Below are 24,381 nucleotides of genomic sequence, written 5' to 3'. Positions count from 1 at the left end.
GTTTTAGATATTCACAGTGCCTACCAAAGCTAACAGTGCATTACTACACGTGAAAAAACACTCGCCCTGGGACGTAATCAGAAGCAAAGAAAGAAAGCTAGCACACATATATATGCTAGACCCGACTGCTTGTTGCTTCTTTCATTTACCCTCTACAACCATTTTTGTAAGGCTAGTCTCGATAGCCACCGAAGGCTCTGGACAGAGAGACTGGCTGAGAGGATACAGTAACTTGCCCAAGGTCATCGAACCAGCAGTAGCAGAGCCATAGATCAAAACCAGGAGCTGGCTGACCCCAGAAGGACGTTCTTCCCACTACACCACGGGCGGTGTACTGAGCGCCATCCTGTTGCTGGTTAGAATCCCATCAAAGCCACGGTGAGCTCTGACTCCGGCACTTACAAAGGCGTGCAAGGTTACATCGAGGGTGAGGTCTGTTTTCTGTGCCCACACTGCTCGTTTTTAAAAATCTGATATTTTGTAAGAATGTATTTGATTGTAGAAGTAATTGCCCAATACCCCACAAAATTAGCTTATGACATTTCTAATTGTTTTATTCAAAAAATTTATACTTTCCTTTCTCTAAAAAAGCATAGTTTATAAGAGCAGGTTATGTCTGGATACAACAAGGGGAAGAAGCTTGGAGGTTTTTCCCTCCCTTAAAATTTTTAGAGGCTACACCCCCCAAACTACTTATTTTCTAAGCATCTGGTTTCACAAGCAAAATTACTGGCAAGTCATGAAAGATTTAACTATTTCACATAGAGTCTCCTTTTTTTTTTTTAAAGAAAATAAAATTCTAGAGATTAGAAATACACCACGTTTCCTGCTTGGCCAAGGCAACAAAACAGCTCCAGTGGATGAACATACCGCATAAAGCAACTGTCTGATTCTCTGGGGCTCAAGGTCAGTTTTCCCTCCATACAGGGATTCACATAATTGGCTATGCACATTCGTCCATTGAATCAGGTGGCAAGACAACCTATTAGATAGATCAGTGGTCTGATGTAGGACACAGCTGCTCTGCTCCCTCCAGGCTTAAAATAATTCAGCACTATCAACCTCCCCCATTAAGTACAATTAATTTTATGAAATGGAGAAAATAAGCATTTTATTTAAAATGGCTGACACACGCTATGCACGGCAGAAAACACCAACTGTGCACGCGACACCCGCGTCCCCCAGTTCCCGCTGACCTCGAGGTGCTAATGAGGGAGTTCTGCAAAGACTGCATTAAAAAGGATCCTACATTTAGCCAGCCCTGACCCCAATCCAAACTTTTCTCCCACACCACAGCAGGAGGGCCTCACTAATTGGAATGTGCAGAACACGTGGCCTGAAACATGTTTCACTAGCATGCAGCCACAGAGCGTCCTCAACGACACACATGCGCGTGCGCGCACACACACACACGCACACCACTCCAATTCCTTCGCTTTAAAAACAATGTGCACAATAAATGTGGGTTTCAAAATTAAAGTATGTGTTTGTATGGGTAACACACACACACACACACACACACACACACACACACAGGTGGAAATTGTTTTCGTGAGCACAGATCTCCCCCTAAGACGGGCGGTATTGACCAGACATAGAAACAACAAAGATCCCGGGTGAAAAGGGACCCTCTAATCACATTAGCTTGTAGTTCTAAAGGAAGATCGTTGCTCTGGATTTCCCTTTATACATAGCAACTTCAAAAAAATCCCCATTTTCTTAGTACATCTTTATGTAGGGAAGCCTGCATGCCTTTGAAGCCTCAACACAAAACAAACAAGAGTCTTTACAAGTCCTGTCTGACCACCCAGGGAGAATCAAATAGTATTTTTTTCTCCAGTAGGCCACCCCAGGATACTGCGAATAAAAAGGAAAAGAAGGAACTCATCATGTAACCGGGATGTATTTTTCTAGTGTCGTTATACGCTGTTTTAATCTAAATATTATGGTATATTTTTCACTAGCAAAGCCAAAGCAGATCTAATTATTCATTTATTATTAGAAGTTTTGAAAGAGCAGGAAATAGGTTAAAACCACTGGAACAGCAGAGGGGAGGGGAGAGATTAAGGAATTTTCTTCTCAAAATCCCAAGCATCGAGCAGGGATTTTTAAAAGTGCTGACGGTGGAGAGGGGGCCGGCGGTTCCTTAGGACAAAAGCCCTGGGATGAAACCTCTCAAGGGCCAGACTGCAGGAGACGCCAGGGGAGGGAGTTTCTGGGCACCACACTGAAGAGCTTAGTTGCATGCAAGGATTTTAGAATCATGAGAAGGTCTTAGAGTCATAAGCATCCTAAAATGCGCTCCTCTAATCATGTTGTGTCCCTGCACCAAACCTCCATGTGGGCCAAATGAAAACCAGATCCTGTAGCCAGCCATTAGGGAGGTCCAACCAGCTTCCCACGCCTGGTTTCCACTGCTGCCATCAGGATCTGTGGTGCTCCGGGCAGCTGGAGGTCCCTACTGTTCCTCACATACGCAGGGCACTTCCACCTGGTCAAGCCCACACAGAAGGTCTTTTGTTCTCCTGAAATGGCCTCCCGGCCTCATCCCTCTCCTGACTCAACCTTTAGGACAGAATGGAAAGAGGTTAATAGACCTCCTCCTGAATCACAGCTCTGTCCCTCAACAGCCTGCCTGGTAGCTTGGGGCAAATTACTTCATCCGATTCCCTGCCTCACTTTCTCCATCTGCTAAAGGGGGATATGAAAGCCTGTCTCACTGTTATGAACTACAAGGGAGGGTGGTAATCAACTAATGCTCATTAACGTGGTGAGTGTTATTTCCCTGCACTCACATAAATGCCACCTTCCCCCCACTCCAGCCAGTCTTCCTTAACAACCACAGCCAAAAGACCTCTCCCCCTTCTCTGACTTCCCCTCCCAACCTCACTGCAGTGTCTGGTGCCTGAACACTCTCCGCATGCACTATGATTATCCCTCTATCGTCACCACGGCCACCAGACTGTGTGCTCTTTGGAGGTAGGACCCATGTTTCATTCATGTTTGTATTCTTTCCAATGTCTCATACACAATCAAATATAACCACCTCGGGATTCTAATATTAACAGTTCCCTTTAAATATTCCAGACAAAACCCATTATTCTCCAAGAAAATGGAGTCCATGTGACATGAATAACCACCCTACTAGTAAGTAATAGTACCTTTTTCTACAGGACCAACTTGAATGGGTGACGGAATGGATAGATGGATGGGCAAACGGACATAGGAACAAACCAACCAGCAGTCAGCTGCAACAGCCAACATATTGTCAGCAATTCAAACCCTGGGGGATTGCGTACTGACCCACCATCGAATGGCCGGGCCACCTTACCACTCATGCTTTTCTTCATGAACGTTTTTAAATGTCGTTCCTTTGAGATTCCTTATGAACTCCAGATCGAGAAAATTCACCCCGTGAAAGAATTTGAGACAGTATTCTCCTTCAACAGGAGGATCTCTTAATTAATTTAATATATCATTGTGTTCAAAACTTTTCAAATAAACAGTAGTTCACCTTTCTTGTGTGTAGCTTATTCATGCCCTAGCTTTTACGGAAAGCCAATGCCAGGCGCCAGTCACGTGCTTGTCCCCACAGGAAGCCCACAGGCGGGCCATCCGTGTGAAGAGCTCCAGCTCCATATCCTCTCTTGTTCTCCTCCAACTCTGCGGCCTCCATCTGTCCCTCCATTTATTCACTAAAGTGCAGCGCGGGCACAATAAACCCCATCACAGAGATAATGAGAGGGGGATTATGGAAAGGCAGCTTGCAAAGCACTTGGCAAACACTTCGGTCTGAAGGTTTGGGATCTAGGAGCCCATTTCCCTTCCCTCTCTAAGGTTCAGGAAATGTTGCAAACCTCTCAGATGGCAGGCAGCTCCAAACTAGGATCTGGGGCATAGGAAGAATTTTCCAGAATGCCTGCCTCCGGAGCCACACGACTGACAGGAGACAGCCTGGGAAACATTCTGGAGCGTTGCCGCAACCTGTTCAAAAATGCCCTCCTCTCCTGAGAGTTTCAGAGGGAAGGGGGGTGGAGGGATGGGCCAGCCTGGTGATGGGTATTAAGGAGGGTGCATATTGCATGGAGCACTGGGTGTTATACGCAAACAATGAATCATGGAACACTACATCAAAAACTAATGATGTACTGTAGGGTGACTAACATAACATAATAAAAAAAATTTTTTAAAAATTATAAGCAAAATAAAATGCAATATTCTATTTAAAAAAAAAATGTCCTCCTCTTTCCATCCCTCTCTGAACTCTTAAACTCACTGGAAATGCAATGTGGGTAATACACCAAGTGGAAAATTCACAGTGTGAGACTGTTGGTACTGGAGGTAAGCTACGGAGAGCACATTCATCGCATCTGAAGACAACACACACAAAACAAATGGCTCCAGCACTGTGCCAATCAGTGTCCTTGCCCTTGAGATTCCAGGGCATCCGAAGTCATTAACCGAGGCATTGCCTGCTGCACAGGACCTCTCTGACGTAACTCTGGTGACAGTTCCAATGCGCCATCAGTTCTCTCTGGCCACCCCATTGAAGAGAGCCCTTCCGGCAACATCTCTAGCCCCACACCCTGCTTTATTTCTTTACAGCATTTATTATTATGTGACATTAAATTGTGCCTTTCTTTCTCATCATCACCAGTCTCTCCCACCAAAACAGGAGCTTCTTTAGAGCAATGACTGTTCTCTTCACTTCCATATTCCCAGTATCTAAACCATATCCATATTCCCAGTATCTAGAACTGTATCCATAGTCCCGGTGTCTAGAACCGGTTCCATATTCCCAGTATCTAGAATCGTATCCATAGTCTCAGTATCTAGAACCATATCCATAGTCCCAATGTCTAGAACCGTATCTATATTCCCAGTATCTGGATGGATGGTGAGTAAATATCTAAGTGGAATGACGGATATCCACTTCCCAGATCAGAAACCTGTTAATGTAGACCCAGTGTTACTAAGTTACTGACAACAATGGTTTCTCTTCTGTTTAAAGTAACACCCGATTGGAACCTGGCTTCTCTCCACCAATACCTGAGGTAACTCAGGAATAAGCCCAGAGAAGGAACGAGGTGCTTCTAATAACGATACTGGGATAGCAGGTGCACAATGAGAGGGTCCTGGGCAAGGTGGAGTGTAGAGATCACTTTAACCCTAAAGCAAAACCAGATTTGAGGAGGGTCACTACTGAGTACGGTCACTGGACTAGTCCAGATGCCAAGGGCACAGCCTGTTGCAGGGGCTAGACCTGAAGGACACCGTCCTGCCTACGGCAGTGAGGAAGCTTCAAGGGATGACATTTTCTGTCTGTAGCTTACCGGGGCCCCACTGCCATCCAGAGAGTAAGACAAAGGAACAACTGGGAACGGACATGAAAATCAGGTTGGAGACCTTTGCTTTATTAAAAAATGTGCTTGTTGATCAATACACAGAGTAAAACGTTCTCGCTGCACAGAGCTGCACGAAGCAAATGAAAAAGAACTAAGAATACCTAATTTTAATTACTTAATCAAGAACACCTGAAATCACAGTAATTTTTGCACGCATAACAAACTATATATACACTGTATACCTTTTCTTCCTTCTATGATAAATCATCTTTTAGGCAAGGGCACCCTGCTGGCTCAGTTAGTAGAGCATTCAACTCTTGATCTTGGGGCTGTGAGTTCAAGTCCCATATCGGGCGTGGAGCCTGCTTTGAAATAAATAAACAAATCGTCCTTTCAGCAAAAACTAGAACTGCATTAACTTTAACTTCCAATGTACACGTTTCTCTACTCTAAATTACCTTGACTTTTCACAAGCACGTCCGTGCAGAGAATTTCAGTGCACTTGCGGCCTGAGAGAAACACACCTTTTTTCTTGCCACTTGGAGAACAACTCAATGAAGTAACAATTGCGTCCTGGTCCTGTGCTTCATCCTTTCCCCCAAACTGAGAAATTCTTGCAACAAAATTTCTTTAAAGGGGTACATTGTGGGGGCGCCTGGGTGGCACAGCGGTTAAGCGTCTGCCTTCGGCTCAGGGCGTGATCCCAGCGTTATGGGATCGAGCCCCGCATCAGGCTCCTCCGCTGGGGGCCTGCTTCTTCCTCTCCCACTCCCCCTGCTTGTGTTCCCTCTCTCACTGGATGTCTCTATCTCTGTCGAATAAATAAATAAATAAATAAATAGTCTTTAAAAAAAAATAAAATAAATAAAGGGGTACATTGTATATAATAACAATAAACTGCAATGCCCTCTGAAGTTTATACTGATCCTAGAGATGCTATGGTCTATTTATATGCTTTTCCACTGTAGGTGCAAGAAAACCCAATAGGCACACTAGAAAGTGTTGTAGGACCTCCCCCCTCTGTACATAAGCAAGCCTCAGCTCGCTCGCACATAAAAATGCTGATTTGGTGATGTCCACTGTCCCTGAATCAATCTCCAGATATGGGAAGGAAAAGAGTGGGATCTTTGCAGCCTAGAAGAGAAGCAAACATCAATGAGTAGTTGAGGAAGAAAGCGAGAGAGGAGGAGAGGCAGGGGGGAGGGAATGGAATAAAAGATTAGGCAGGGTGGACAGACAGCCACACCAAGACAGAATGCAGCCACAAATGACCTTTTGCACCCAAATCACACTGAACGTTTCAGACGCCTCCCAACCAGGACCGAATTTCCTAGCAGGGGCCAGGACACTTCTGGAAGAGGATTTGAACCATTTTCCCTCTTTCTTAAAGAACAGCCGCAGAATCTGCCCAACTGGGTCCTGGCCTGCCCATCTCTTCTTCCTCCCCGCCTACGGAGCTCCCCTTCGGTCTATCACAGTAAACAAACCCCTCTGCTCCTCCCTGGGTTCTCAGTTTCCATCATCATCATCAACAACAAAGACGTTTGTGAGGGCTTGTCTATGCACGGCCCCTGCTAGACAACCTACAAATCCAACCCCGCCTTTGAGGCTCTTCCCGAAGAGATTATTGTTTGGTTTTATAAATTTTACCACCAGAAAAACTCCGGGTCCATGTCCTATTAACAGCAGGTCTGTGACTTTGGGTACAAAGAGCAGCACATTTTATAAGCGCCTGTAAATCAAAGTGACCTGTCTTACACTCAAGCACTGTCTGGCCGTGCAAGCCACAACACGGATTTCTAAACCATGAAACCCACTCTTTTTGAGGAATGTCCTCCTTTCTTCTTTTTCCAAGGCATTGGAGTTATTTTTGCAATCCTGAAACAGCATGGTCTTATTCAGGACACAGCCAGCCAGAGCTCAATAAATACGTGAACCGTGTCCTACTGACACACATTAAATAATTATATCCCAGGGTGATTATGCTGGACATACCCTTTCACCTATGGAAATGTTCAGGTGCAAAAAATATATATAAAATGGAAAGCAGAAAGAGGATACTACAATGTCCGCTTTCCAAGGGTAGGGGGAGTCTTCTTTTCGGTAAATCCATGTTAAAAGTTAAATTTTCTTTAAGGCACTTCCATGCTTATGTTTTAAGATACCATCAGCTCTGAACTGCTTTCACCCAGAAAATAAAAATTCCTGGGATTTTCTTATAGGGAAGTTCAAATGGTAGAAGAACATTTGATATTTTCAGTTTTCCTAAAGATCAGAAGGACTTTCAGAATAATGCATTTTTCCCTCAACAAAGGGCATCTGCAAAGCTTAGTCTGCTGAAAAAAATCATTCTGACAGTCTTAATGTATTCTTTTCAGGAAAGCTCTGTTCAGAGAATTCCACCAAAAAAAAAAAAAAAAAAAAATCCGTACCCCAGGAAAGCACCAATCTAAATCACTATAGCTTCTTGTAAATAGATGAGGCCAAAGTACCAAAGTATTTTCAATATATTCTAGATATTAGATTGCGGGGAGGGAGGGAAATAATAATAATCTTGAATATTACGGATTTTTTACATTCCCTTGATGGACCAATACTAAAACAAATATGTGAATGATTTGCCAGATTTTCAAAGAACATCTTTTGGAATCCAGCTGGAAGACAAAAACATCAATAAGGTGGGAAATATAAAATTGCATCATTGTTGTAACTGAGAATGACAACCCCAACAACAAGAAAAATTATAGTACGATATTAATATAACAAGGCTCCTCTCATCCAGGATTCAGAATACTTTGCAAACACTCTCTGTCGCTGGGGTGATACTACTAGGGAATTCAATATAAGGAATTTTAATGACTTGTGTCAGGTCACTGGTCATCTCGAGGGGTAGACCCAAATGTAAATAGTTGATTGTGGTCTCCTGGTTTAAAGACTCAACCACATAACCTTCAATTAATGATTTAGAGAATCCTATTTCAGAGCCATTTTCAGGGAGGCCTATATTAGTCTTTCCATTAAATTCTGCTTTTCGCCTCTTTTCTCTGTTTCCATTATTTGCACAGTAGCCCAGGCAAGGTATAGGATAACTGGGGACACCCCTCTGTGGTCTCCCTAAGAAGCCATCAATATCTCCCCCCTTTCTCTCCCCTACATCCCTCCAGCCCAGCATCATAAGCAAAGCTCCCTCACACACCTGTTTTATCATATCCTGCCCCAGGACAGGAAGCAAGACCTTCCCCCTGCTTGTCAGAATGTTTAAAGTTCTCAATCAGGGATCGCAGACTTTTGTCATTCCTCCACACACTCCCGACACGGGGACATCCCCGGTCTCCTCCCTGTTCCCTGTTTGTGCTAGAGTGACCTCTGCCCAGAAGGCTACCATCATTTCTGGGGGCCTTGGTTTCCTAAATAGACATCCAGTGAAGAAGATATTCGAGTTGAAAGAAACCTTGGAACCCACTTAGTCTGACCCTGCCACCCTATCCACACAGCCAGCATTGTTGACATCCAACTTCTTCACATTTTCAGGAATGAGAAGTTCACTGCTCTGAAGAACAGTGCTCTGTCAGGCATTTTAATTGGGAGAAAACTCTTGTCTGAGCTGAATTCTTGTGTGGTCACTGGGACGTCCACTAACAGGCCCAGTTCTATACCCCAGACTGATAAGAAGTGAACTTGTTCTGCAAGGAGATGGCCTTTGCAATGTTGGAAAACCACTGTTATGTTAATCCTTAATCTTCTCAGCTCCAAGTGTGTTTGGCGAGGCCCGTCAATCTTCCTCAGGAGACCTGGTTATCTCGGTCCTTTGCCATCCAAATCTCCTCCGGTTCGGCACTGCCTAACTGACCGCTCATGTCATGCACACAGAGAAAATGATAGTATCTGTATAGTATATTGGGAAGAGAGGCAAGGGCGTGGGGCAGGGTTGGGGGGATGGGGCTCTCCTGCACCCCAAACTGAACACCTTGTGCACAGACCATCTCCAATCCAATTTGTTTCATCAAACTTCCCCCCAGGAACCAAAGCCAACACTCGTTTTTCCTCTTCCTCATCACTAAGTGCAGACTTATCTGCTTGCGCGGGATTTGACATTTGACTTCAGGACTTGGGACTCTTCTCTCCTTCGGGATTTTCCTGAATGAGCCTCTAATTTCGCGTGTCAGATTCACTTTCACAGCATGACTACAACTTCACCGGGGGCTGGGTGTCCCCGTCATGACCATTATGCGCGTAAGTTCACCATACGGGTCTGGGCACACAGTAGGCCCTCCTACGACACGTGCAGAGCTGAAACAGCCTCTGGCCAGGGGGGCACGGCCCACAGGCTATGGTCTGCTTCAAAAGATAGAAACCGCACCTGAAGAGGAAGTTTATCGTCTGTCTGTTTATTCAGGCCGAAGCTAAACAATGACACAGACTTGCAGACTGGAAAACTTCGTACAAATAAACGCTTCCAGACAGGTCCAGATTGGGAAGGAGGGCCGTGGAATTCCATCTCCTATCTGGGTTAGGAGGCCCAGACACTCGTCCTTCAAGCTATAAACACGATTAAAGGATGTTGCATCATTTTCTTTAAAGCTATGTTTGCTTTCAGATTAGACTTTAACATTTAATAAGTTTCCCATCAGAATATGGTTGGAGTAGACAGTATTTTGATTTAAGCTTTATTTCAAGTATGAAACTCAAGCTGTGCTAGTGGAAACAGGCTCTAGTTATAATTCAGCCTCACAGGAAGGTCAAGACTCTTGGATTCCCCTAATCCTCTTCCTCTAGAGCTGAAATGCCTGGGAATTCAGTGAATTTACATATTCTTCTTTGGCCACGAAGCTAAGTCACAGGGTCCCAGCCAAACTCTTTGTCTCAGGCCTCTGGATCCAGGCTGACTTACTCCTAGACTGCTCTGCCCAAAATTCAACCTAGGGAGGGTGAGCTTTAAGGTACACTTCCAGCCACAGGAAGAGAAGGCAGTGCCTTCCTTTCCTGGAGGTGAGACCTCCCTCTCTTTGTCCTCCTCTCCCACCTCTCTGAGTGCAAGCCTGTACGTTTGAAACGCCAATAGATTAATGAGAAGTCGGCACTGGTCCCTCTGGACATGATCCATTTTTAAGCGAGCTATGAGAACTTGGACACTTTACAGATCCTGGAGGAATGAAATACGAGGAGAGAAAAGGAAGGTTGACACATGCAGAGAGACTCTCTCCGGGATGGGGAGAAGCTAAGAGAGGGGGAAATATTAAGACAGGATGCGTAACACAAACTTGACAGACAGATCACACCATTGAAAAATCAAGACCAGCTTCTCCATTAAAGCTGGGAAGTGGAGCCCTTACTATGAACTTGCAATTGCAGGCAAAAAAAATCTTGTGGCTGGGGCCATGAGTGCTGACCCTGAATTCCCCTTCCCAGTCCCACTGCTGGTCCTGTCTACCCAAGGCAGTTGCAGAAAGAGGGCAAAACTGATTTCATACAGAACGGGAAAGATAGGGCAAAAATAGGTGCAAAACAGACTAAGTTTGCCCTTCTTACCCTTTAGGATCCCAAGCAAGAAAAAAAATGGTGATGATTCTGGGATGAGCCTAGGATAAGGGGAGAGGAGGCCGGAGGCAAATTTTCAAAGCAGAGCTACAGGGGAAAATTAAATCCCAACCCTGATTCTACCTCTGAACCCGATATTTCCATACAAATCTATTCTGTTCGCTAGAAGCCAAGATTATTCTCAAGTGCCACCAATGCAGGAGCTCAGCCACTACTGAAAAACTATTAATTTTAATTCTATACTGGGACCTTTAAAAGTCTGAAGGGAGGGGCACCTGGCTGGCTCAGTCGGAAGAACATGCAACTCCTGATCTCAGGGCTGTGAGTTCGAGCCCCATGTTCGCTGTAGAGAGTACTTAAAAATAAATAAATAAGCTTAAAAAAAAAGTCTGAAGGGAGGATGATGGCGTAAGGACAGCAAAAGCTAATTCAGTCCACCTTAATATAAGCAGCAAACAACTACTAAAGAACACAAAAAATCTCCATTCGAATCTACATTAATGTCCATTTTTTAAAAATCAATAAATAAGGGGCGCCTGGGTGGTTCAGTCAGTAAGCGTCTGCCTTCAGCTCAGGTCATGATACCGGGTCCAGGGACTGAGCCCCACATCAGGCTCCCTGCTCAGTGGAGAGCCTGCTTCTCCCTCTCCTTCTGCTGTTCCCCCCGCTTGTGCTCTCTCTCTCACACTGTCTCTCTCTGTCAAATAAATAAATAAAATCTTTAAAAATAAATAAATAAATAAATAAATAAATAAATAAATAAATAAATATCAGTAAATAAGACAACATGACGGAAATGACAATATTGCCAGATAAACACCTAACTCAGTGCTAGACACTTGGAAGATGCTCCTTGAATTATTCCATGAACAACTGCTTGACTGCTTACAAACATCAGAATTTACCAACTAAAAACAATAAACTGAAGATCGCCTTCTCACGGGCAAGGAATGTAAAAAAAGAGAAATCAAAATGATGTTATTGTTTAAATCTCCAAAAGGACCATGACCAAAGGAAATGGGAATTAAAAAAAAAAAAGTAATAAAAGCATTTCGTGACTCACAGTATTTATGCTGCATCTCTTTCAAATTCACTGATTCTGGAATCAGTTGCATCATCCCTATGAGATGAATATGACATCGTCCCTATGAGATGAGACATCGTCCCTATGAGATGAATATGACATCGTCCCTATGAGATGAATATGACATCGTCCCTATGAGATGAAAATGACACAGAAAGACTAAAGACATGGTGTGAGCTGAACCAAGACTGTTATGAAGCTAAAGTTCTTTTGAGACAGGGAGTGTATATGAAATTCGATAATATTACAGGAAATACTTTCCATCAGGCTTGCCTCAGTATGAACCATGGCCCAAGATGGTTTTTCTAAATGTACATTAATTCTTACATTTTCCCTGCTCTTTACCATGACTAAGAGGAGCTCTGTCTTCTTGTCGTTCTACAATCCGTTTTTGCTGACTATTGTCTTATGGGTAAGGTGTCTATTTTTTTTTTCATTATTTTCTAGAGATTTCCTATTTCGTGAGTCTATCTTGGTGGGGATATCATTTTACATTTCGAAATAAACCAACCCATTCTAAATTACTTAGATACAAATGCGTGGAACTATCTCAGTTTGGGTAAATACTATATAGTTTTCTCAGGTTCCTCTATGTAAAAGAAATTACACATTTATCTTCTCACTGACGCATTTTAATTTTTTTTAAGGAACGGGGGCCTTGGTATATAAGGGTGCTTTGTGCTGCCCAATGACGTGAAGCCAAGTGGACTTTAGACAAAAGTATCAGACTTCACTTGAGTTTCAAGCAAAAAGAACCCTCACCCAGTAAAAATAATTTGAAAGGTAAGATTAATTCTGTATATCTCTGGAAGGCTTTATTTCTCAAATTACACAAGTGTCTACCTTTGGCAAATGGAATAGACCCTATACAGCACAGTTTTTCTGTGCAATGCTTGCATTTGATTTCCCAGTAAATCCATTTTGTGAAAACACTTAACTCATCTCAACTTCGAGGGTGCAGTTAAGGATATGATGTATTGGTCTTTATTGCCTGAACAGTCTTCAAATTACTTTTACCTACCGATGTTTATGTAGACTTGAATAGATGAATTTGAAATTTGGGATTCATCAAGGTAAAATAAAATAAATTAGTATCATAGGATTCAGACAGACCAAACAATCAAGGTTTGGTTCCGATGAGCATGCAAGGACTGGGTACTCTCTGAAAACAGGACCTCCTCTTCTACCAAACCTTACAGAAGAGTGACTCTTGTTCAACTCACAATGAAACAGCAAAATAGGTTGCAAATACAAGAGACCTTGGTGGGAAGACTTGGGCAGATCTTCGGGACATCCAAACATATGCACGAAGCCTCTGGACTCTGGGAAGCTAGGGAGGGAGGTGGTCCTTCCAAGAATATGCAGAGCAGATAGGGAGGAAAAGCCCCAGCAAAACTGAATACACACAGAGATGAAGGACAATGGACTGATCAACAGCAGATTCCTCTTGAAGGAGAGTGGGGGTCAGCCCAAGCTGCAGAAGACTTTAGTAAATCCCATATAATGCTTTCTCTTGGTGCTCTTTGTGGACCCGTAAAGACAGAATGTATTTGGTTCTCGTGGTGAGCATCCTGTGATGTCTAGACTTGTGGAATCACTGCATTGTACACCTGAAACTAATGTAGCATTGTGTGTCAACTACACTTCAATTTAAAAAAAAAAAAAAAAAAAAAAAGGCGTGTCCATTAAAAAAAAAAAAAAGAATGTATTTTGTCCTTTAAGGAGTGATTTTAGTTTTGGATTTTCTATTTGAAAAATGTTACACGCTATTCACACACACAAGACCCCCTAGGGATTGTGGAATTCCTTAAATAAATCAAATAAATCAAATATTACATACTTTCTCTAACTCTGATTTCATTATGAGAACTGATAAGTCTTGCTGCATTTTTTAAAGGAAACTCCTTGAATGAATTATGGTGCCTCCATTGCATTCCATCAAATGTTATGCTGCCATTCATAAGAATGAGGAAGATGTTGATGTTTGGGCTTGGAATAGTGATCCTACTATGTGGACACGTGGGGGTAAAGGCAAGTGGTACAGGAGGGTTAGCCACTCACATGATGCCCGGGTGCCTTACCTGGTAAGTAGGTATAAAACAATGAAAGGCTGGTTGGCTGGCAGTCTGGCTGGCTGGGTGGCTGGGTGGCTGGATGAATGGATGGAAAATGTTTATAATGGCTCCTCTGTGAATTAAATAACGTGGTCTTGTGTGAACAACTTCAAGTTTCGGATTTGGTCAATAATGGGAGAGAAATAGCATTACTACACAGTGTGCTGCAAGCCTTCAGGAACAAGTTCAACCTGAGTCTCAGGTCTAAGTGCATTTCTTTACAGCTGTCAAAACAAATCTCCAGTTTTGACTTATTCCACTGATTAAAATCACCAAAGGAGAATAGCTAGGTTTGTGCCCCCCCCCCCACCAAGTCTGGTCCCTCTACACTCTAACTCTTGCGTGACTCTCCCACATAAACTAATTTTCAGTACTCCTGAGAAGAATTTATTCAGACCAGCACATTCAAGAAAGAATCAACAAAATTTAGAAAATATAGCCATGCTTCTTTTGGGGGATTTCAAATAGTCCTGGCCCCACACCCCAAATGAACTCAAAAATTACAGTTTTATGTCATTCCTATGATGGGCCCTAAAGCAATTCTGAGAAGAAAAGGAAAATAAATAAGCCCTAAGTGGGTTCCTCTGAGTTGGGGTTGGGAAGGGAAATGGACAATCTTTATTATTCTTCCATCGGTCCAAACTTGTAATATGTCTAACAAGAGCAACTGTCACAGCAGTAGCAAAACTGTTTCCCTTCAATAAAGGTGTTGGCTATGAACAAATAAAATATTTACAAGGTCTTAAAAATGGATATTATTCCTATTTTTGCTCCCTTGATAGGCAACAATTTTGAGACACTTATTCTTCATTATAGGAACAATAACCACCCATCTGAACAGCTAACACACAATCTTTTGCCAATATTTAGTGAATAAATTATACTGGATCATTTTACACTAGAATTATGCCAACATCTTTGATCATTTCTTCATTGTGCTCTCTCATTAAAACAAATACAATTTTACTTAGAAAAACTCTTGGTGTTAACGTTTACCTATTCTCTGGGAGGTTTTTGTTTTTCTTTTTTAAGATTTAACTTATTTATTCATGAGAGACAGAGAGAGAGAGGCAGAGGCAGAGGGAGAAGCAGACTCCCTGCGGAACAAGAAGCCCAATGCAGGACTCGATCCCAGGACCCTGGGATCATGACCTGAGCTGAAGGCAGACGCTTAACCAACTGAGCCACCCAGGCACCCAGGTATTTTATTTCAAAACAAGCCCTTTTTTACACTAAAACTGCATTCTGTCAGGATCTATAGTTGTAGTGTTCTCTTGCTTCTAGCCCTTCTGCATTCTACCCATCTTTCAATGACAAGTTTAAATTATATCTTACTCCTAAAAATGCTCCCTCACCTGAATACTTTATTCGAAGAATTCCAGTTTCACTGTTGTTACCTATTATTTTGGTACCTAACTATTAACTCTTATAACCTTAATGCTTCAAACATCCAAGAACTGTCTCTCCATTGGACTTGGGTTCCATTGTTCCTAGAAGGAGCAACTATGACATACTTTTTTCCCTTTCTCGGCTTAACCACCACATACAAGGCATTCAGCCAATAGTTCTTGAATGAATGAGTGAATGAAAAAAATGAATGATCGCACACCATGCACTTTCAAAATGAGCTTTGGAATTAACCACCCATGTGTTAAGGTGATTTTCCCACAGATGTTCCAAAGCCCCCTTGAATTTTCCAGCTAATTAAAAGGAGCAATGAGTAGAATGATAAAGTAACAATAAACACAGAAGAGAGTTATACGTTATATCTTAGTATAGTACATTTGGAAATATGACTTAATCAAATATAATCCAGTAATGCTAATGTGGTAGGGTAGGCTTTTGGTTTTGTATTTTCAGAGTTCTACAGCTAGAAGTAATCCAGCATAATATATGTTTAATTATGTATAAAAAACTATACATTTCCTTGAAGTATCACAAGTTCCAAACAGGGACTCTTGGCCCAAACAGATGAGAAGCTGCTTTGATTTTCCTTGGCTTGAGGGAGGCTACTGTTTTCCAGAGCTTCCCAAAAGATGGCTGGGAGATCTCTACAGGTGTGCTTCCATATCAATCTCCTCGGTCCTGGGTTGGCTGGATGGAGGCTGTGTGTCCAGAGCCCTGGGAACAGCTGGAGCCCCTGCACCAGTCATCTCTGGACACATGCAGCCTTCTCCATTTACTCCAGCACGTGTGCCTTACAAATATTTCAGGAGTGCCAGAAGGCGGGAAAGCAGGAGAAACAGTCAGGATGCCTCCCTTACTCTGTCACTGGACTGGTGAATGAATACCAGCGCTCGTCCCCCTTTGCACAGATGGCTAAAGGAATCAAAACCCGCTAACATATGAAACAAAAAAATCTGCAGATAGGCTACAAGATAGGGAAACAGGGAGAGAAAATTCACTAATGCGTTTACTGTTTGGGAATATCTTGCATAATAAGTGTATCTGTTGTGGGGAACATAAGTATTGTCCTAACAGCTGATCCCAAAGTCTGTCCTGGGGAGGTAACTGCCTTTATTTGGGAAAATATCTTTATGTGTCACATGAGAGCAAGGGAAGACAGGAAAGAAAGGAGACAGTGTAGCTAAACCTCTACGTAAAAATATCGCAGAAATTTGAGGACAGGAAAGAGAGAGATGAGAAGAAAGAGGGGAGTGAAAAGGACCAGCAGTTTGCAAAATCCTGGAGTCTATGGAGAAAGGATGGCCAGCGAGATATTGAACAACAAGGATGTCCACTATAAACTGTAAATTATTGGATTACTATAATTCTAAATACCCTCAGTATTACCAAATTTTCATTAAAATCTCTGCACTCATAATACATTGCTTTTCCTGCAAAAATCAGGAGAAAGAGCTTGAAGCTCATGTTTCAGTTTGTGCAGAGAGAAGAGGAAGGGACAGCTCTGCAGAGGGAGAAAGGAGATTAAGAGTTCAGATGAAAAAGAACTCAAGAAAAGAAATAGGTGATCCCTTAAAATTCAAAGAAATCTTAACAGGGGCTGGTGAGGGAAGTGGGTTCAACCTTTGCAAAATCTATGGAGGGAGGATATGAGGAAATCTTAAGCAGTAAGTCAACAGCTACGTTCTGGGCGATACACAGTGATAGATAAAGATACGGTAAAGACGAGTGTGTAGTAAGACATGTGATTGGCAATATATAATGCTCCTATCATGAATATGAGCGTGCATCTCATTAAAAATAGGTTGAATTTAGTTCCATTAACTACCTTTTAAATAGGCTCCCTTAGATCCTCGAATTTAAAAAATCTTGAAGGCCAGAGGTGACTTCGTCATGTGTGTTTGCTGCAAGGTCGCCAATCACTCAGACACTGACCCTCAGAATCTTATTTAAAAACCCAAACTACTGAGACACTGAGTTTGCTTGTCTACCAACATAATGACAAATGTACAGACACTTCTGTTTGTCAAAGCTCCAATATTTCCATAAAATTATCACATCGTTAATAAGACATTCTAAATGGCTTCGCCTTCATGCATATAGGGTTCCTATCTTGATTTGATCTTATTATTATGAAGTTACTATTAGTGACCTGCGTATTCTGAGCTGTATTTTCCATCATTAGAGTTATATTTGGCACTAAATTATTCCCATTTTCTCAGCAAAAACCATGTGTTCCACGAGTGACATGTGGCACACTGCTGCCCAAGGACAGAGCCACAGCTCCCTGTCCCATGCAGGATCCCAAGCTATGCCTGTCAGACGGCGGACACTGCTGTGTTCTGAATCCTCTTGAAAGTGTGAGGCTGTTCGCAAAGATGTGCACGGTTTTCATAGGAACTGGACCTTTTCTTCTTGGGTTTTAAACCAAGGTAAACACCAGTCAAGGTATTCTCCAGAATCAAAATGTAGCACTTGTGTCAAAGGATAACATTTTCATTGGTGTAAACTGCTTTTTACGCAGTTTAAAAAATCTTTTAAAAAATCTTGTCCTGAGTCAGTCTACTATCTGATCCTACTAAACTCAACCACAGCTGATGATGGCAAAAGCTAGCAATGAAAGGAAGCTCCACTTCTGCCCTTAATTATGTTTAGAATGAATTTCAGCCTGCAGACTTAGCACCTTCACAGACTACGGAATAATCCACAGGTGCAAGAACCACTAGTTCCCAAGTGACATGGTGGCTTGTGACTGTATTTTCAGAGTTCAGTAAAAACATTCAGCTTATTATACAAGGCGGGGGAGGGAAATAATATAAATTTATGATTAAAGAAATCAACTGAGAGCTGCTCGGAACACACACCTTTTCCTTCTAAAAATCACTCGTCCTCACGTTTGGAGAACTCAACAGTGATTTGTAATGCACGGAGGCATTTGCAAACTTTTCCCAAAGAGAGAAACCCATGTCTTCGTGGTGACATGTTCCTTCTCAGATAAACGTGTCAAAGTTTTATCATGCAATATACTAGATTCTACAGCGTTTCAGTTAGGGAAAAAAAGTCTTATATTTAAATCTGGAACTATAAGCCGACAAATGGAAGCCATCTTGAAAAGTAAAAGAAATAAATTACTTTTGTAGAAAAAAAAAAAAAAACCTACAGAACACAATTGCGCTCAAAACAATAGCTATCGGCAGAAAACATGACAAGACTTATAGCAGCTCATTAAAAATTCAGAGAATATTGGAAGAGTCAAATTTAATTTGCCCACCTTCACCAAATATGCTGAAGGACATTTGACAAATTCAACAATACACGGTTCTATGAAATTAAAAAACTCGCAAGTTCTATCATCCTCAGTCTCTGCTTCTCGACAGAAGCAAGAGACTGAATGCAACCCGTTTTCTAAAAGCTTACCTCACAGGGATTAAAGGAAATGTAGATAAATAGGGGAAACAAACCATTGGTTAATGAGGCATCAAGGGCTCAAAGCAGCACTTTTGAGTTACTGACATGCCAAAAGGTAGAGAAGAACGCTATCTTCATGTTGACCTTGCCACGTTCCCCAAGGGTTTGAGCTAGCTAAACCGCTCTGTGACCATCATGCATAGATATTAAGAATTATCAAAGACCTCAAATGTTGTTCTGTTCTGGCCCTCTGTTTCCTGGCAGATACTGCTATTTCTCGATCAGAGAAAATGCAGACCTATAGCATTTTAGTAACTTTCCTTCCCGTAAATACTGCCCACTACCCCTTTCCCCACCACTCACCCCCCAATACCAGCCAACTCTAATGCCATCAGCCATTCACATTTGATTCTCATTCATAATGGTCACCAGGTGAAGAAAAGGTTACAGCACCAGAATACAAAAGCTCGGTGTCGTTCAACACACATAGCAGCTACTGCGTCTAGGGGACCAAGAGAGAATAAAGAAGCAAAAATGACCTCTACCCTTACAGAGTGTGGCTGGGAAAACTAAAAAGACAAATACACCAAGAATCACTAATACGGGACAAGTGGAGTAAATACTGGGTCTCAGGAAATGTGGAACAAACCCATGGTTGGGATCAGGTGCTTCTGACAAGGGAAGGGCTCCCTGGCCAGGGACTGCCAGACAAGCAAGGAAGGGCACCCACAGGGTGAGCAAAGACTTGTGCAAGGGTGGAATTGGGAAAAATGGAATTTTCCAGGGCACACTTTAAATAGCTCCTGTGAAAAGGACATTGTTACGGTTCCTCAAAGTTTCCCAGGCAGCCCCCAGAGTGACCTATGTAGTGCTGACCTTGTAATCAACCTGGTATGTCCTGCTGCACTTGGAATCAGTTACACACACACACACACACACACACACACACACACACACCACCCCCAGCTCATGAAGCCCAAGTGACCAGGCCAGCACCTGCCAGCCCCACCCCCAGGCCCACCCTTCCTACCTCCTCCACAGTCATGCTGGCCTGCTTGGGGTTCCTCACACCAAAATCCTTCCTGACCCAAGGCCTCTGCCCAGCCTGTTCCCCCCACCTCAAATGCCCTTGCCCCATTGTCAGAGAACAGACTCGTTCCATAATTCAGATCTTAGTTTAGAGGAGGCCCCTTCAAAGACCTCCCCCCAACCAGGTCTCCTCACCAGCAGCCCGAACACTGCCACCTTCACCTCACCCTGCTTTAATTCTCTGCAGAGCAACACCTGATATTTCTCTTGGTTATTATTCTTATCACTAAAATTAGTATGGTCAAACTTCTGTAGGCACAGATTTTCTATGTACAAACTTGCCTACCTGGCTAAACTTTATTTGTAACCCCCAAATCAATACCCTCCACACTTTCACTTCATTCACAAACAAGCACGGAGCAGTGGAAATTTTGAGTTTTCCAAAGCACGTGTTCCAGTTGAGGGCCAACAAGGTAATGTTCTGCCTTTTTAGTTCAGTTCTCACTTGTTGTAAATAAGAGTACTTTCTGGGGTCCATTTAGTGCCCATTTTTTGCATTCTTGTGTGTTTTTGTTGGTGATTTCGCTTTTTAGAATGCCCCCCACGCATGGTGCCAAAGAGTGCTCTCTGCTGTCGCCGAGGGCAGAAAGACCGGTGTGCTTCCCAAGAACATGCATGCGTGTGATGGGCTCCGTTCAGGCATGAGTTGCAGTGCTGTTGGCCATGAGTTCAATGTTAATGAATCAACAATACATATTAAATAAGGGTCTTGAACCAGAAACACACATAAAACATGGTTATGTGTTACTGAGTTGAAGAAAATATGAGCAGAGGCTCGCAGGAACCTAATCCTATATTTCCTCTAGGAGCAACGGTCCTGGAATCGCTAATTCAGTGTTCACGGGGACTTTAAACGGTATAACGACTGTGAAAAACAAGAACTGAATGCATTTATTTTTAATATGTGTATTTTTGGAGTTCTCCAAAGGAAGACATTTTGCTGAGTAGTCTATTTTGCTCCTGCTAAACCAGATGACAGCTGGTGGTAACACAAGTAGCAGAGAAATGGTTAAAAGTTCTACTTTTGTCCTTAATTAGGTTTCAAACACATTGTTGCATAGAGATGAAGTGGGTTTACACAGCTATGGCATAATTTATTTTCCCTTCAAGCAGGGACCATGTCTGTCTTGTTCAGTGTGATGGATCAACCATGCCTAGCACAAAGTGGGCTCTCATTAAAAGTCAAGTGAATAAATAAACTAAATAAAATCCTATTTCTTATACTTCTTTCCCTTGCAAAATTACATACCAAGTCTAAGGTACTAAATTTTTGGCCCCACTTAACTTGGATGGGATAAAAATTTTGAATCAGTTGGACACCTGGGTGGCTCAGTCAGCTAAGCATCAGACTCTTGGTTTCAGCTCAGGTCATGAGCTCAGGGTCATGCGATCAAGCCCTGCATCTAGCTCAATGAACAACAGGGCCCTGCTTCTCTCTTCTCTCTCTCCCTCTCACTCTGCCTCCCCCCCCCCCCCCGCTCATGCTCTCTCTCTCTAAAATAAATAAATAAAAATTTTAAAATTTTTGAATCAATTGTGTTATAATGAAAGGATCAAGAACTTCAACAACAGCGACCTGGGTTTGGATTCTAACTCTAAATTGCCATGTGTATGAGCTTGGATAGTTTATTTTAACCTCCCAGAGCCTCACTTTTCCTGTAGATTAAATAGGGAGAATACCACCTCCAGCACAGGACCACAATACGCAAATGTGAGCATGTGAATGCAAGTTTTAGGATATTGCCTCACACATTACAGATATTGAAAAATAGCATCCCTCCAAGCTCATGCGGAACCATGAGTCACTCCAAGCAGCCTGGCTGGAGTGACAGGAATGACTCACAACGTGAAGTGCTCTTTTGACGTGGCAGGAAAAAAAAAGAGGGTTTGGGCAGCCTCCAGCAGGCAGGCCAATTTTTATGTTCACAACTTCAACTGACAATCCTCTCAGCTCTGCCTTCAAAAGAGATGCCTGCCCTCAGGAGTTGGTAGCTCCCCTGAGAAAAGGCACAGAAGTTACACTCATTAAAACCTACCTTTCCTCACACCCACAGCCTACATTTTTCTCACTTATTTGCATGCTTTTAATTTTGGTAAAATATATATAACATCAAATTCACCCTTTGAACCATTTTTAAGTGCACCCTGTTTCCTACATGCAATCACTGATAGGGGCTCCACGAAATTTGGCTGTCAGAATAGTATGAGATTGGACAGAACACATCTCTGCTTAGATTCATGATCCCTAACCCCTTTCCAACCACCTTCTAATGAATGCTTTGTTTGGGAAATAGACATTCTCCTGAAATGTAGCCTGTCTTCCTCATTCTTGAAACTTCAGTCACTTTCTGATAGCAAAAAGAAAAATTTTTATGAATAGCTGTGTTAAATCAATAATTACCCACTAAAACATTTTGTGGGCGAGTCTCTATTTCACAAGATCTACCTAGACGTCGTAGTTGCTGAGACTGAAATAAGTCTCTTTCTCTGTGTCTTTCTTTTTCTATATAGTAAGAGAGTTGGGGTGCCTCGCTGGCTCAGTTGGTAGAGAATGAGACTCTTAATCTTGGGGCCCTGAGTGCAAATCTCACATTGGGCATGCAGCCCACTTAAAATATAAAAACAAAATAAAATACATTTATATAGTAAGGGAGTTGGAGGATGTGTAAGACCCATTTCAGGTCACCCACACTGCCATTCTCTTATTAAAACCCCAGGAACGATGAATTACCACACTATCTATACAGAGACTAGAACGTCACATCAGGAAGTACAGCCCCCAAAATTGTATGCTTACGGTATCGCACATTCCCAAACAAAGCATATCAAGCAGTATATAACCACCACTGAGATAGTTGCAAGAAAAGCAAACACCATTTCAGTGACCTCACACAACCTCGCTTTATAAACATTCTGAAAACCCCTCTACACTAAACTGTTTAAAGCAGCAAGACTGAGTTTGACTTACAAAGCTCTCTAATGTCCTTTCAATTACTTTTTCTCAAGAGTTCGGCTGAATTTATAAGCAGATTAATGTGGGAAAGTTGAGCAACAAGACTCCCTTCACTTGATGAATGAAGTGAGCCCTGGGTTTGGGTCTCTTGCGTGGGACCTCTGATGTGAGGATCATTTGATCATGGACCTGTTGAGTTACCCACAGATGTTCCTCTAAATTCCAGTCTTCGCATATTGCCCATCCCTTGTCTCACTTGGTCTTCAAAGTTAAGTATCACATTCAATTATTTGGTGTTTTCCAGTATATTTGTCTGATTCAATGGCATTTCAAGAGCCACCTTATTAGCAAACAATGTCACCCACTGAATGTGGCTCAGTATTACAAACTCACACTTCATATTTTTCACTATATGAGTGATATCCAAACCCATTCTGTCAGAAACACTTTATTTCACATCTTTACTACACAACTGGTGATTCCAGTAGAGAAAAGCATCCTCACTTGTCCACATGATACAAATGCCATTGAAATTTTAATATATTGTATTTCTACTTTTATGTATGAGGTATTAAATAGAACAAGAAGAAGAGGAGGAGGAGCAGGAGAAGGAGAAAAGAAGAAGAGGATAAGGGGAAGCGGGAAGAAAGAAGAAACTAAGAAAACTAGGAAATAAATGAGATGGTAGATTTAAACCCAATCATGTCAATAATTACATTAAATACAAATGAACTAAACATTGCAATTAAAAGGGCATCTGAGAAAAACCTACATAATTGTGAAGAACTTAATGCTTTCTTCTGATTTCTTTAATTTTATGTTCACCAAAAGCATTCTTAAGAAAGTGAGCCAAGGGGCGCCTGGCTGGCTCAGTTGGTAGAGCATGTAACTCTTGATCTTGGGGTCATAAGTTTGAGCCCTGTGTTGGATGTAGAGATTACTTAAAAATAAAATCTTTTTTAAAAAGTGAGCTGAAAAAATACAAACTGGGAGAGGTTATCTTCCAAGTGCATAAACACTAGTACCTAGAATATATAAAGAGCTCCTACAAAGAAAAACTACAGACCAACAGAAAAAGTGATAAAAGATATATATATGTGTTTGACTGAAGAGACACTCAATGGCCAATAATATATGTAAAGATGCACAGTCTCATTAATTCTCCAGGAATGCAAATTAAAACCATAAGAAACTACTTTATGCTTACCACAAAACCAAAAGTAAATTAACAAGGATGCTGAATTATGGCAATATTTATTCAGGACTCATGAGTGTTATCTAGTCATTCTACTTGAAAATATATCTCAAAGAAAGACTTGCTCTATGAACTAGGACACATGTTCAAGAATGTCCACAGCAGTATTAATTAGCAATGACCAAAACTGCAAACAACCAGTCTTACTTAACTTCTCTCAGAAGTAGACCCTGAGGTAAGATTGAGGTCAT

The 24,381-nt window shown here is 42.1% G+C and overlaps 1 long non-coding RNA gene across 5 annotated transcripts in view; it reads right to left on the bottom strand.

Moving 5' to 3' along the window:
* Positions 1-24,381, bottom strand: part of LOC123791032 (uncharacterized) — a 563,175-nt gene that overhangs the window by 469,933 nt on the left and 68,861 nt on the right. The window lies entirely within an intron of this gene.

This window comes from Ursus americanus, chromosome 32 (genome assembly GCF_024610735.1).
Source record: "Ursus americanus isolate L20-20 chromosome 32, mUrsAme1.1.p, whole genome shotgun sequence".
Classification (NCBI taxonomy): Eukaryota; Metazoa; Chordata; class Mammalia; order Carnivora; family Ursidae; genus Ursus; species Ursus americanus.
This window is presented reverse-complemented; position numbering and strand designations above follow the sequence as displayed.